The following is a 15,962-nucleotide window of genomic DNA, read 5'->3' as shown; positions in this document are numbered from 1 at the left end:
AAAGAAGCAGAGCGAGGCGAGTCGTGTGCTGATGTGTTGAAGGGCGTGTGACTCTCGTGTTCTCGCACGAGGAGAGAGACGAGGCGATCAAACCCTCTCCAATCATTACCATTGACAAACTGAAGCCTTCGACTGCAAACCAGACACTCATGTTCAGTCAGACGCTCCATAGTATATTTTTATATACTATGGAAATCAATAGGGTCCATCAACTTTTTGGTTACAAACATTCTTCAAAATATCTTCTTTTGTGTTCAACATTATTAAAGGGGTCATGAACTGGATATTTTGTAATTATTTTATGTTTTCTGTGGTGCACTTATAATGTTAGCATGATTTTTACATCAAAAATTGACATAATTTAGAAATAAAAGGCATTTTTCCTACCCTGATTTGAGTGCTCTGTTTTAAGGGGCGTGTCTGCTGTGAGACTGCAGTGTAAACGCCCACTGCTGTGATTGGCTGACTTTGCAATTGAAATAAGTATTACATGTGGAATCCTTTCAAATACTTTTACCACATTTTTACTATTACAGCTGTCGAGATTAACGAATCGTGAAAAATTGTTGATAATTGCATTATGTTTAGATCTATTCCATCACATGAAAGGTTGCAGTGATGAGCATTGAGCAGATGACAGTCTGTTGATCGCGTGAATCATTGCAACACAATTTCGGCACTGTCTCGAAAAGCTTTCACCATAACTAACAATGCAAACATGATGTAAATACAGTAAGAGATTCGTTGTGTACTGTAAGAGTGTCACTATTATGGGAGTTTTGGCAATTGACAAGATAAACTCGCGCTGCGTGATCGACAGATTCAGCCATTATAAAAAGAGCGTTCTTTGAAGTAAAAATACCAGGATTATTCATTATGAATATAACTCTCATTACCGGTTTAAAAATATACATTACTTACAGTTTGCTGATTCCAGAACAGTTGATTCCTGATCTTTGAGCAAAAGTTTTTGGGCAAAGCCAGTCTCATATTGCGACTTGTTCTCAAAACAGTCGCCTGTAAAATGTATAGTACAAACATGCAAGTCAGCACTGACGTGACTAGGATGTTCGTTAAAAATAAACCGAATCCATTTTTCTCTGACATCAGTATCCTTCGGCAGCTCATGCAAAATTTGTTTTTCCACAGCCAGGAACAACAAATTTGACATAATTTTTAACTTCTTTAGATCCACTTGCTGCTCATCGAATGAACACCAGTGGGCGGGGCCAACGATGCGATGATGTAAAAGAAGGCGTGGTTGTCTTGCTCCAGAGGCAGTCATATGCAAATGCTTGTGCCACATGACATCACATGACACCTCTGTTCCAAACAAGGCTTTTTACAGCTTGATTATGTAAATGCTTTTTCATTGATGATGAGGATGTTTTAAGTTATGAAACTTGCAGGATGTAATAATGATACAACACTCTAAAAAATGCTGGGTTAAAAACAACCCAAGTTGGGTTGTAAAATGGACAAACCCAGCGATTGGGTTGTTTTAACCTAGCGGTTGGGTTAAATGTTTGCCCAACCTGCTGGGTAGTTTTATTTAAACCAACTATTATTTAAAAATTGCTATATGGCTAGCTTAAAATGAACCCAAAATAGTTGGGAAATTAAAAACCAGATGCAATTAGATGCTACAATAATAGACAAAAGGTGAATGTTTATTAATAAGCTTTAATATTTTATTAATATAAATTTAATAGTTTATTAATATAAATTTATTATTAAGCAATTTAATTAATGTTTATTGTTTAATAATTATTTATTGAACATTAATAAATGTTCATTTCCAACATACTTTGGGTTAATTTTAATTAAATAATACAGTAATTTTTAAACAATAGTTGAGTTAAATAAAACTTAACCCAACAGCTGGGTTAAAACAACCCAATTGCTGGGTTTGTCCATTTTCAACCCAACTTGGGTTGTTTTTAACCCAGCATTTTTTAGAGTGAAAGACCTCTTATATAGCAATTTTGTCTTCTCGTGTCATGGCCCCTTTAAAATCAAAAGTTGTATATGTTAACATTAGTTTATGCACTGTGAACTAACATTGAACATCCATTTTGTTAAAGATTAATAAAACACATATTGCTCATGATTAGTTAATGCATTAACTAATGTTAATCAATGAGACCAGGTGAGAAACACACAGAAACTTTTAGTTTAAGATGTCGTATATGTTAAAACTGCAAACTATTTTGGTTTCTTTCCTCAAATAAAGATTCAAAAGAGACGTTGAAAATCATTTACATTAAAATATAATGGAAAAATTAATCTTTTCAATCATGAAAAATGCAAAATCAGGACTTTGTGAAGTCTTGTTACTGTTTCATCGCGTGCCTTTTTTATTAATGTTCCCAATTTGTTCTCCGCTCCTCTTGCACATCTGTCTTTCTTTGCAAACTCTTATGTAACAGTGTTCAGAGGGAGGGTTTCTCCACGTGAAACGTGTGTGGGCCTGTCCATGTGCTTGTCTGATTGAAATGGTCGATGGTATCGCAAATAAATTGGATTATTTCATGCTATATTTGCATTTGTTTGTCTAGTCGAGGACAGGCTGGGCGTCTAAACGCTATTATTAAGCTATAAATACAATGCAAAACTAAGAATAGGCCTATTGAGTATTATTGAATCATCCGTGTTTAGAGGCACCGTCTGAATGAATCCTCAAGACAAGTGACATCACCAACAGCAATCATTTTTTATCAAGCATTTCTGAGAAGAGAGAGGGGACATGAATATGAGCATGTCGCTCCATGTGACTCATGTGTACGTATACAGAGGACGTCAAATGATGTGACTTGCCAACCAATTCAGTTCCATTTTAGTCACAGAGCACTTATCGTGTCCTATAAGAAATCAACAGACGTATACTATCCACCTCGCTATAAACGAGCCCAGAATTATTGCTTTTCGGCATGCTTAATATCCAGGACAGATAGATGTTTTAAATGGTCGCATTGACCTGCACGTCATTCTTTGACATAGCAAAAGAATTAAAGTCATCTCAACCTACGCTTGGAAATTATGATCATCCAGAAAGCATTTGCAGGCTGGCATTAGTTATCCTACTGTAAATAAATGCAGTTTTTAATGCATTTTAGTGATTTTTGTTAGTTCAAGTAATCAAAAGAGGTGTTAAAAATCATGACTGTGGTTACTTTACAGTTCATTCATCACTCTCAATAACTGATTGTAAATTAAAGTGGACCTATAACGCCCCTTTTCACAAGATGTAATATAAGTCTCTGGTGTCCCCAGAATGTGTGTGTGAAGATTCAGCTCAAAATACCCCACAGATCATTTATTATAGCTTGGGGGGTACATTTGTGATGTCACTAAACCAGGAAGAAAAAAAAAAGAAAACTTTGAGCCTGATAGACTTTCTCATGCTGATATGAGATTTTTGCTGCATCTACAAAACAAAAGAAATTGAATAGACTACAATCATGGGAGTGGCAGATATGTAACCGACTGTACTTAAAGGGATAGTTCACCCAAAACATAAAAGAAGGTATTTTGAAGAAAATGCATAACCAAACATTTGATGGACTCCATTGACTTCCATAGTATGGAAAAAAGACTATAGGGAACATCAGCTGTTTGGTTGCACACATTCTTCAAAATATCTTCTATTATGTTCAATAGAAGAAAGAAACTCATACAGGTTTAAGTAGATGATGACAGAATTGTCAGTTTTGGGTGAACTGTGCCTTTAAGGTGTGGCTTAAGGGCCAGCAGAAGAATACATATTTACTTTGCTGATTTATTACACTAAAGTAAGTACACAAAAATTAATGTTTCAAACCAGAGTTGCATTCTGGTTTCACATGATTATCTATTCCTCCAGACAGTGAAGGAGAGAATCAGTGTGTGTGTGTGTGTGTGTGTGTGTGTGTGTGTGTGTGTGTGTGTGTGTGTGTGTTATCATGGACAGTTGGAGGCCGGTCACTTATCTAATGACCCAGAGAATTGAAGCACAGGCTGCTTTCCCTTACTAACCTTCCCTTGGTGCAACAGATTGTCGACTCCCCCGTCCTCCACCCACCCACCCACACACACACACACACACACACACACACACACACACACTGAGTGTTTAAAAAACAAATATAATTAACCTACATCCATTAATAAAAGCTCATTTGGGTCAAACAACAGCTTGACATAACCAGACACATATCATCGGCTAGAATATATTAAGCACGAACTGAATGTAATGTTTTAGGACACTCAATTGCATGATATTTTACAATGGAGTTAAAATGCATCACAGTTTACATGTATATTAAATGCAATTAGCTGAGTGTTTTTTATGACCCAATTATAAAACTTAAGTAAATCTTTGTAAATTGTTTTTGCAATATGGTTAAAGTGTACTGCTGAATGTACTGACAAGGATTTATAATAAAATAAATATTTGATCACACTTTGTTTTGAGGTGTCTGTGTTAGAGTGTAATTATACATTTAATTTCTGAGTAATTATAATTAACTACATGTACTTACTATAGGGTTAGGTTGAGGGTTTGGTTTAGGGTTGCATGTAATTATGCACAACTTATAGTAATAAGAGCCGTAACTAAATGTAACATACAACAAGAACGCTATAAAATAAAGAGTTACCAAATATTTATATGGAAACTTATGTCATGTATTTAAATAATTAAAAATATGCAATTACAAAATTGCAATTTAGCACATTTAAAATATATTATGTGATATCAAATAATATACTGTTAAAATTACAATCAAATACGGTAACAGTGGTCTTGTTACATGTAGTTACTGTATAATAACTATATTTTATGCATAATTGCATGCAACTAACCCTAAACCAACCCTAATAATAACCCTATAGTAAGTATATGTAGTTAATCACACAATTACACATTGTATTTAAATACATCACATATAATTTTCAATCAAAATATTTGCACACTTTATTTTACAGTATCATTGTTACAGGTTACATTTAGTTACTATAGTAATTACTATAAATTGTGCATAATTACATGCAACTAATCCTAAACCAACCCTATTCTTAACCCTAACCCTATAGTAAGTACATGTAGTTAATTATTATCACACATAAATGTATTTTACATGTGTTTTAGTATATTAGTCAACTCATCAAAATAAGAATGCTTCTTTAAAAACAATGTACTTAAATTGTTACAATTGCTAAATTGTTTGATTTGACATTATTACAAAATGCACTTTAAAGTGTACTAATGTGTGTTATGAAACATCTTGTTACACTTTATTTTAAGGTGTCCGTAACTACATGTACTTACTATAGGGTTAGGGTTAGGATGAGTTAATTGCGGACACCTTAAAATAGTGGGTTACACTTTATTTTAAGGTGTCTTTGTTACACTGCAGTTATACATTTAAGTACTGAGTAATATTAAATAACATGTACTTACTATAGGGTTAGGATGAGGGTTTGGTTTGGTTTAGGGTTCCTTGCATGTAATTATGCACAATTTATAGTTATTATAATAGTAACTACATGTAACATATGTATGTGTAACCGAAACTTGTGTATTTAATTTATTACAAATGAGTAATTACAAAATTGCAATTTAGCACATTTAATATACATTTACTTTAAATGTTATGTCAAATAACGCTACAGTTAAAATTACAATTAAGTACAGTAACACATTATTTTACAGTGTTCTTGTTACACTTTACATGTAGTTACTGTAGTAAAAACTATACATTATGCATAATTACATGCAATTAACCAAACCCTAATACTAACCCATAGTAAGTACATGTAGTTTATTACACAATTACACATTATATTTAAATAGGTGGCATACAAGTTTCATTAGAAATATTTGGTAACACTTTATTTTACAGTGTCATTGTTACATATTGTTTAAATTGTGCATAATTACATAAACCAAGCCCTAATCCTAACCCTAACCCTATAGTACATGTAGTTAATTATAATTACTCAGTACTTAAATTTATAATTACACTGTAATACTGACACCTTAAAATAAAGTGTAGCCCAGTATTATTTATTTTTTAAAGTAGACTTTTAAGATTTGAATTACAAACTTTAACAGTGTCCTAAAAGTGCGCATTCAATACCATTAAGCACACTTCTTTTTCACAAGGGGAAGCTCTGCCCAGTGTGAAATCAGACCTGTAAAATACATCAGTCTGTGTCTAAGAGAGCGAGTTTGTCAACAGGAACCACAATTAGCCCTGTGAATCATCCATGTCTCTGTAACGAGCAATTATGCAGCAGGAACAGTCTTTGATAATAGCTATGATCAGCTCTCAGTACTGTCGATCTGTGAGCGCGGCAGACGCAGATACTGAGACCATCTTGCAGGGGTCATTTCATATATTATTTGATTATTTATTCTGAAGTTGCACAAACACTCTGAAATGTGCTGCTCAAACTGTTAAGGTTGGCTTGACACAGAAATTACTAATGATTATATAAACTGAAATATTTTTGTTTTTCATATGTAAATTGCGTGAGCTTATTTTGTCCGTTCGATCAAAACATCTGAAGCATACTTTTACCCATCTATAGACCCTCCCCTTGAAGAAATCAGGACAGAAGTGGTTGAAAGTGGACAAAAGAGATTAAAACACCAGGTGTGAACAGGTATGTGTCTGCCTTGTCCACTTGTGATCCAAAACACATCTTAATACCAGGTGGAAACAGGGCCTCAGACTCAAATCGCTTTAATTATATGATAGTGTGGTAATTATTAGACTTATTTAGTGTAGCCTATATTTAGCCTATATACAGTATATGGTGTCATCATACTCAAAACCCTTAATCAGCTCCAGATGAAGGGCACTAAAGTGAAGCGAGCGTCTCCAGATCTTGAGCTTTGAAGTGTCTCAGCTTTGATCATCATGAGAGAGTCTTGAGCAGGACACTTGACTTGTGCAGCACTTTACATTCACACAGACTGATACCATGACTGCGCACATTCAGCTAAAGCCCTTTTTTGAGTCACAAATGGATGTGTGTGTGTGTGTGTGTGTGTGTGTGTGTGTGTGTGTGTGTGTGTGTGTGTGTGTGTGTGTGTGTGTGTGTGTGTGTGTGTGTGTGTGTGTGTGTGTGTGTGTGTGTGTGTGTGTGTGTGTGTGTGTGTGTGTGTGTGTGTGTGTGTGTGCGTGTGAGAGGGGGCGGAGGGTTTGTTTTGGCGTCAGCGCTCTGCTGTAAGCGTGACTCGGATAGAGTTCTGCCGCACGGGAATGCCGAGTCCTCCGTAATCAAGACTTCTCAGATAAGACTCAATCAGCACACAGACTGACTTTAACAGAGGCTGGAACACATCCTTGAAATGCTCAGATTCTTAAAATTTTGCTTTTATTTTTTTAAATATTTTAAAATAAAAAATCAAATGTATTTTTTAACATTTAAAACATTTCTGTTTTATATATATATATATATATATATATATAAACACACACACACACACAGATGCTGGTCATATAATTAGAATATCGTGAAAAAATTATTAATTATTTTTAAAACTTTCATATATTCTAGATTCGCTACATGTAAAGTAAAACATTTCAAAAAAAAAATTTTTTTTAATTTTGATGATTAGAGCGTACAGCTCATGAAAGTCCAAAATCCAGTATCTCAAAATATTAGAATATTTCCTGAGATCAATCAAAAAATGGATTTGCAAAACAGATAAGTTCAAGTTCTTTAAAGTATGTTCATTTGTACACTCAATACTTGGTCGGCAGCACATATTACAGCAAATGACTTGCTCCTAGCACAGATTACAGCATCAGTGAAGTGTGGCATGGAAGTGATCAGCCTGTGGCACTGCTGAGGCACTATTGAGCCTTCAGATCATCTGTATATTGTTGGATCGACTGTTTCTCATCTTTCTCTTGAAAATATCCCATAGATTCAGGGGTCAGGCATGTTGGCTGGCCAATAAAGCACAGTAATATCATGGTCAGCAAACCACTTGGAAGTGGTTTTTGCACTGTGGGCAGGTGCTAAAGTCCTGCTGGAAAAGGAAATCAGCATCTCCATAAAGCTTGTCAGCAGATGGAAGCATAAAGTGCTCCAAAATCTCCTGGAAGATGGTTGCATTGACTTTGCACTTGATAAAACACAATGGACCAACACCAGCAGATGTCACGGCACCCTAAATCATTACTGACTTCAGAAACTTCCCACTAGACTTCAAGCAGCTTGGATTCTGTGCCTCTCCAGTCTTCCTTCAGACTCTGGGACTATGATTTCAACATGAAATGCAAAATTTACTTTTATCTGAAAAGAGGACTTTCGACCATTGTTCACTCTGTTCTTTTTCTCCTTAGCCCAGGTAAGATGCTTCTGATGTTGTTTCTGTTTCAGAAGTGGCTTGGTAGTCCTTTTCCTGAAGATGTCTGAGTGTGGTGACTCTTGATGCGCTGACTCCGGCTTCATTCTACTCATTGTGAAGCTCTCCCAAGTGTTTGAATCGGCTTTACTTGACAGTATTCTCAAGCTTGTGGTCATCCCTGTTGCTTGTGCACCTTTGCCTACCCAATTTCTTCCTTCTAGTCAACTTTGCATTTAATATGCTTTGATACATCACTCTGTAAACAGCCACCACATTCAGTAATGACCATCTGTGATTACTCTCGTTGTGGAGGGTGTCGATGATTGTCTCCTGGACCATTGCCAAGTCAGCAGTCTTCCCCATTAGTGTGGTTTCAAAGAGCAAGAGATATCCGGAATTTATACTGTAGGGATGCTCATTTAATGAAACTCAAATGTAAATATTCTAATATTTTGAGATACTGGATTTTGGACTTACATTAGCTGTATGCTCTAATCCAGTGGTTCCCAACCACATTCCTGGAGTACCCCCAACACTGCACATTTTCCATGTCTCCTTTGTCTGACTCACCCATTTCTGGTCTTGGAGTCTCTGCTAATGAATTGATGACTTGATTCAGGTGTGCTTGATCAAGGAGACATGCAAAATGTGCAGTGTTGGGGATACTCCAGGAATGTGGTTGGGAACCACTTTTGAAATGTTTTACTTTACATGTAGGGAATCTAGTATAAATGAAAGTTTATTTTTTATAAATAATTTACAATAAAAAAATGAACTTTTTCATGATATTCTAATTATATGACCAGCACCTATATATATATATATATATATATATATATATATATATATATATATATATATATATATATATATATATATATATATATATATATATAATTTTGAATAAAATGAAAACTAAAACACTTTCTAATCACATAAGCCAATATTTTATTCACAATTGAACATAGATAACATAACAAATGTTTAAACTGAGAAATTTTACAATTTTATGCACAAAATGGGCTCATTTCAAATTTGATGCCTGCTATAGGTCTCAAAATAGTTGGGATGCTTTGTCCTGCTGAAATACACAAGGCCTTCCCTGAAATAGACATTTAGCCCGGAGGACATGGTGTCCATGATTTCCAACAAGAATGTCAAATTTGGACTCGTCTGACCATAGAACACTTTTCCACTTTGAAACAGTCCATTTTAAATGAGCCTTGGCCCACAGGACACGACGGCACTTCTGGACCATGTTCACATATGGCTTCCTTTTTGCATGATAGAGTTTTAGTTGGCATCTGCAGATGGCACGGCGGATTGTGTTTACAGACAGTGGTTTCTGGAAGTATTCCTGGGCCCATTTAGTAATGTCAGTGACACAATCAGTGTCGTCTGAGGGCCCGAAGACCACGGGCATCCAATAAAGGTCTTCGGCCTTGTCCTTTACGCACAGAGATTCCTCGAGTTTCTCTGAATCTTTTGATGTTTTTAAAGTATTCCACAATCTTTTTACTCATGGAGAGCCTCTGTCCAACTTTACTTCTGAGAGACTCTGCCTCTCTTAGACATCCCTTTTAAAGCTAATCATGTTATAGACCTGATATCAATTAACTTAATTAGTTGCTAGATGTTCTCCCAGCTGAATCTTTTCAAAATTTCTTGATTTTTCAGCCATTTGTTGCCCCCGTGCCAACTATTTTTAGACCTGTAGCAGGCATCAAATTTGAAATGAGCTTATTTTGTGCAAAAAATTGAAAACTTTCTTAGTTTAAACATTTGTTATGTTATCTATGTTCTATTGTGAATATACTTAAAATAATAACTTTAAATTACAAATAAACATTAATTTAATGCAACTCAAAAAATTTAAAGCACACTGTAAAGCCGAATAAGTTGGCAATTAGTTGCCTCAAAATTTTTAAGCTAAGAAATTCAAAGTTTAAGTGAGCAGAAATGACAGATTTTTATTTTGTACTCATACATTTTAATTGTTCTTAACTTGAAATGTTTGAGTACACTAGTACATTTAACTTAAAATTATTATGCAACCCCAATGTAAATATTTTTATTAGTGTTAAACTTAAGTTTGTCTAAATTAAAAGAAATAAGTTAATAAAACTCAAAATAATGAAACAGTTCCGTTTACTTAAAAAAAATGTCAGTTCTGTGAACTTGAAAGAAAAATAAAATTCTAAATACTCATAACAGTTCATTAAATTTGTTTAGTTTAAGTTTGTCCTACTCAAACCAATTAACTATTTTGAGCATTTGGGTTTACTGAATAATTATTATTTAATTTTTTTTTTAAGTCTTATTTTTGTATTATTTAATTGTTATATTATATTTTGTTAAATCGCTGGCCTAGCTTTTATTGTGTAATTTTTCATTATATATTTTTTAATATAATTATTATTATTTTTTATATAACTATTTTTTAATAGAATTGCACACAGGTCTGTTTTTTTTTATTATTATTATTTATTGTTTTGTTTTTTTTGTTTGTTTTTTTTTTACTTTTTTTTCCACATCAAAAAAGTGCCTAGATGGAACATGTTGGGTCGTTGTAACCGAATAAACAAACAGATCTCAGCACAACTGTTCAAAAAGCATCTCTTGGTTTTGTTAAATTAGGACAAAGCCTCATTGTGAATCTCTGCATAAACAGAACATAGTGAACACAGACCTCAGGCAATTAATCATCTTATTATTGCCATCAGAACATTTTCATTTAGTTACTTGTATTTTTATCAAATCATAAGTTATTCTAGTGTATTTGCTTTAACAAACACATCATCTCACACTCCATAAATATAACAATCAAATAAAACTTCCCTTGATGTACATTATAAGCTCTTTCATTTGCATTCACTCATCCATGAGTTAGTTTAGAAATAGGATGGCATGAATTAAATATGTACTGTGATATATACAATGATTAAGTTCTTAATTCAAAACAGGCCGGATTGCAATGAACCGGATCAACACATGTAAACAACTTAAAGAATATATGATGAATGAAAGACGCAACAAACATTCGGTGAACTCGCCTAACCAGCAGCAACATGTTTTAAATGACGGTGCTTTAGTAATGTGCAGGCCTTGTTGTGCGGCAAACGTGTGTTGTTGTTTGTTTGAAGGGTCACTGGAGTGATATATACGCACCCGGAAGGCTTTGTGATGAAGCTAATGTTCTTTTTCCATCTTCGTCTCAGTGTGAATGAGATTGCTTGCTATTTCTGGATGTGAAAAAGCACCTTATCAGAAGCTAAAAATAGAGCTAGGCTATATATAGAACATACAAGCAACTTTTGGCTTATAGATCCATGTGACTTGATTTGTCTTTCCCACTCTCATATTGTTCCATTAGTAAATCCACATTCGTTCATGCAGTTCATTATCACCGGGAATCTTCTGGATGAGTATTGCATTTTACACCTTAACACTGGCCTTAACTCATGATATGCTGGTCTTGATGTGGCATCAGCAATGAATAAAATACATTTTTAAGTGTTTGATGTCATTAGCCGACATATGGAATCAACGCTGCTTAGGAAAGTAGTTTTCAAGTGGTTTTGTTTCAGGACTGGTTTTGTTTTATGAGATCAGAAATTTATTATGCACATTTTTTTCTTGGTTTTTGAGCATGAGGGTCTATTGCTTTATTTAAGAAGCACTGCCCTAAAGAAATGGGGAAAAAAAAAGATTTTTATTTATTTATTTATTTATTTTTACAAAATACATATTTTACAGCCTATATTCATTCATTCATTCATTTATTTATTTATTTATTTATTTAGGTAGGTAGGTTTTAAACCTTAATTTTTGATTTAATATTTATTATTAAGACCAAATACATAATGAATATATTTTCTTTATTTTGCACAAAATGGAAAAAAAAGAGAAAGATATTTTGGATATTTTTTTTTTTTTTACAAAAACATACATACATACACACACACACACACATATATAGATAGATAGATAGATAGATAGATAGATAGATAGATAGATAGATAGATAGATAGATAGATAGATAGATAGATAGATAGATAGATAGATAGATAGATAGATAGATAGATAGATAGATAGATAGATAGATAGATAGATAGATAGATAGATAGATAGATAGATAGATAGATAGATAGATAGATAGATAGATATAGATATATACAAACCTAAAAGAATAAATAAATAAAGGCTGTATATATGTATTTATTTATTTAAATTTAGTAAAAAATATTTATTTTCCCAAAGACAAAAACATTCACACAAAGTAAAAAATTATATTTATTATAAAGACCATATACATAATACATTTTGTTTCTTTATTTCACATGAAATAAAATAAAAATATTTTGAACAAATGTATAAATTGTATATATATATATTGATTTAATATTAATAAAAAATATTTATTTTCCCAAAGACAAAAGATACATATGAAGACCATATACAATGAATATATTTTCTTTAGATAAGAGTCAAGCCATGTTATTTAATGTGGGCCATTATAAAATGTTGGGTCTTTTTACAGCTTAATTTCACTATAAACAAAAGCTAAATTAGCAGTAATATGAAAGCAGAATTTTCAAGATAAAACTAAAAACGTTTTGTTATTGAATGTTTAATTTAGTTTATTTACTTAAAGAGAATAGCGAAGTTTAAAGACAACTTCAAAAGACCTTAATGTTTATTGTGATGTTTTTTGTGAAGTATGCTTCATATTTTCTGTTATGTACGAACTTATGTACTGGTAAAAATAAGATAAATAAATAAATAAGCCTAAAATAATTTATACATACAGTAAAACCAGTCAGTTTGTTTTCTGCACATCCACACTCAATCCAAAATAATATTTAAACAAAACTGTTTGTATTTCTATATGGAAGTGTCATTTGCTTTTAAACAAATTGAACAAAAGAGGTTTAAACCAGAAACCAGGACTTTAGACCAATATAAAAATCCCTTTATATAAATGACAGGGTTGATTCACCCTTTTCAGTGTATCAGGTTTCATCTATTTGTTATTTATTTCTATTCAGAGTCTTAAGGACTAGTGGACAGACAGAGGGCATGTCAGGGTATTTTGTAAATTGAAAGCAAGAAATTCAGCGCATGGTAAGTTTTTTTTTTCAAGTTAATAAGCAGAGAATCCTAGGAAAGGTATTTATTTTTAGCAAAATAACCATGGTTTCAGTTTTAGAGGAATATGTTCTATAAATAAAACCCCTGTTTATCATTTGACGTGAAAATAGAGCTATTAGTGCTGGTGCTGCATTCACAGGATGAGAGAGATTTTTATGTCCTGAGAGCTCAATTTACAGTATGTGGCCTTTTATTTCAGTAATATTATATTATCTGCAGGTTTTTAAAGTCAGCATGAAATGGATTGTGATATTATATAGTGACATATATCTGAGTGAAACTGCTTCTCAAACAAGAACAAATGTAGGGCGGGACTTGATTTTGTCTGTTGGGAATTGATTGGACGGTTGTGGTTTGCTATTGGTGGATCTCATGTGAGTGACAGGTTGCCCCGCCCTCGTCACGCTGCAAGAGGGAGGCGAAGTTATTCTGATTCAAGATTACGAGGAACAATAATGATGTGCACAGATAAATCATTTATAATAAGTGCTACAATTTTGATTTCATGGTAACTTTAAGATTTGAAGTTCACACGACTCACTTCATCTACATTATATGAATAATGCATCTTTTTCTGACTTCGCCTTGTGCCATCATCCCATCTGCGTGCGACAGTGTCTAAAATTGAAGCTTTAACTTAGTCTGAAGCAAATAAATTCAAAAGAAAAGCAATTGCCGCAATATCTGAATCAGCCTCAGATATTTGCTTCATCTGAAAATGTTTGTCAGAGGATTTGATCAGATTATCGTCAGCAGTGATGTCTCTTTGATCTCAGTGATGCTTGGACTCCATCACAGGTGTCTGCGTACACATTATGAAATCATGGGCTGTATTAAGAACAGAGAGTAGGACGGTATGAGGATGAGTCAACAGGGCTTTCCTCCCTCATCTATCTGTAAGTTTGTGGATGGTTACGTTTGTTCCATGCCTCTGGGAGTTATTATACAGACATATGGTAGTAATATTTGATCAGTCTGTATATAAACATGCCAAACACATGTGTGAATGTACACGCATGTGACGCCTCTGCTGTGATGTCACTGTGATCAATCTGCAATCTGCTCATTCAAGTCATACGCATTATCCAGGACAGAACACACATAAACAAAATAACAGCTCATCAGCAGCTCAACAGCATAAATGTATTGACTTTATTTCTTCACATTTCCGCCTACAGTGGTTTCCCTTCTGCATAATTTATGCTTTCCCCCCCCCGTTTCTCGCCTCTGGAAAGTTCCGCTGCCTGATTTCTCAATACAGACACTATTATTATCGAAGTGTAATAATATTTTCATGAGGTAAACAAATAATCATTCTGAATAGAAAGTCATTCAGATCATTGTCATACGCTCGCCTCCGCTATAACATGACAGGCTCATTCATTTGTTTTTCTGTGTCTGTGTTTCACTGGTTAATCGAACAGCGTTATTATTCCGAGGGATTATTTATTTAGAAGTGTTCTTGTTTCATTCAGGATGTTTAGCATGAGTAAACCACGATGTGTCCCCGTGTGAGTGTGAGTGTGTGTTGTTTTATTGCAATAAGAGACACTTCGGTCCCACTTTATATTAAGCGGCCTTAACTACTATGTACTTACATTTAAATTAATCATTTGATACAATGCACTTATTGTGTACATACATGTTTTTGCATTGTACTTAAATTTTAAAAACACATGCATGTAATTACATCTGTAATTAATTAATTTCTGTAATTACATCACTTTTGACCCATCTCTTAACCCTTACCCCTATAAACCTATAGATACCTATAAACAGCTTTCCCTAACCTTACCTGTATCCACCTCAATAGCAGCAGAAGTGCCTTACAATTCAATAGGAACCCAATAAGTACATTTTACTTAATTATTATGTAAGTACATAAGTAATAAAGGCCACTTAATATAAAGTGGGACCGACGTTTCTGACCGCAAACACACAAACATGACTCAAGGCCAGATCATCCTCTATAGATGACCTTACATTTGCCAAGTTTCCCTTTTCTTTCTATCTATCTATCTATCTATCTATCTATCTATCTATCTATCTATCTATCTATCTATCTATCTATCTATCTATCTATCTATCTATCTATCTATCTATCTATCTATCTATCTATCTATCTATCTATCTATCTATCTATCTATCTATCTATCTATCTATCTATCCAAACTTACCTGTTCTATCTATCTATCTATCTATCTATCTATCTATCTATCTATCTATCTATCTATCTATCTATCTATCTATCTATCTATCTATCTATCTATCTATCTATCTATCTATCTATCTATCTATCCAAACTTACCTGTTCTATCTATCTATCTATCTATCTATCTATCTATCTATCTATCTATCTATCTATCTATCTATCTATCTATCTATCTATCTATCTATCTATCTATCTATCTATCTATCTATCTATCTATCTATCTATCTATCTATCTATCTATCTATCTGTGTG

The sequence above is a fragment of the Chanodichthys erythropterus genome, chromosome 19, assembly GCF_024489055.1.
Source record: "Chanodichthys erythropterus isolate Z2021 chromosome 19, ASM2448905v1, whole genome shotgun sequence".
NCBI lineage: Eukaryota > Metazoa > Chordata > Actinopteri > Cypriniformes > Xenocyprididae > Chanodichthys > Chanodichthys erythropterus.
The sequence above is the reverse complement of the archived record's forward strand: the minus strand, read 5'-3'. Positions refer to the sequence as shown.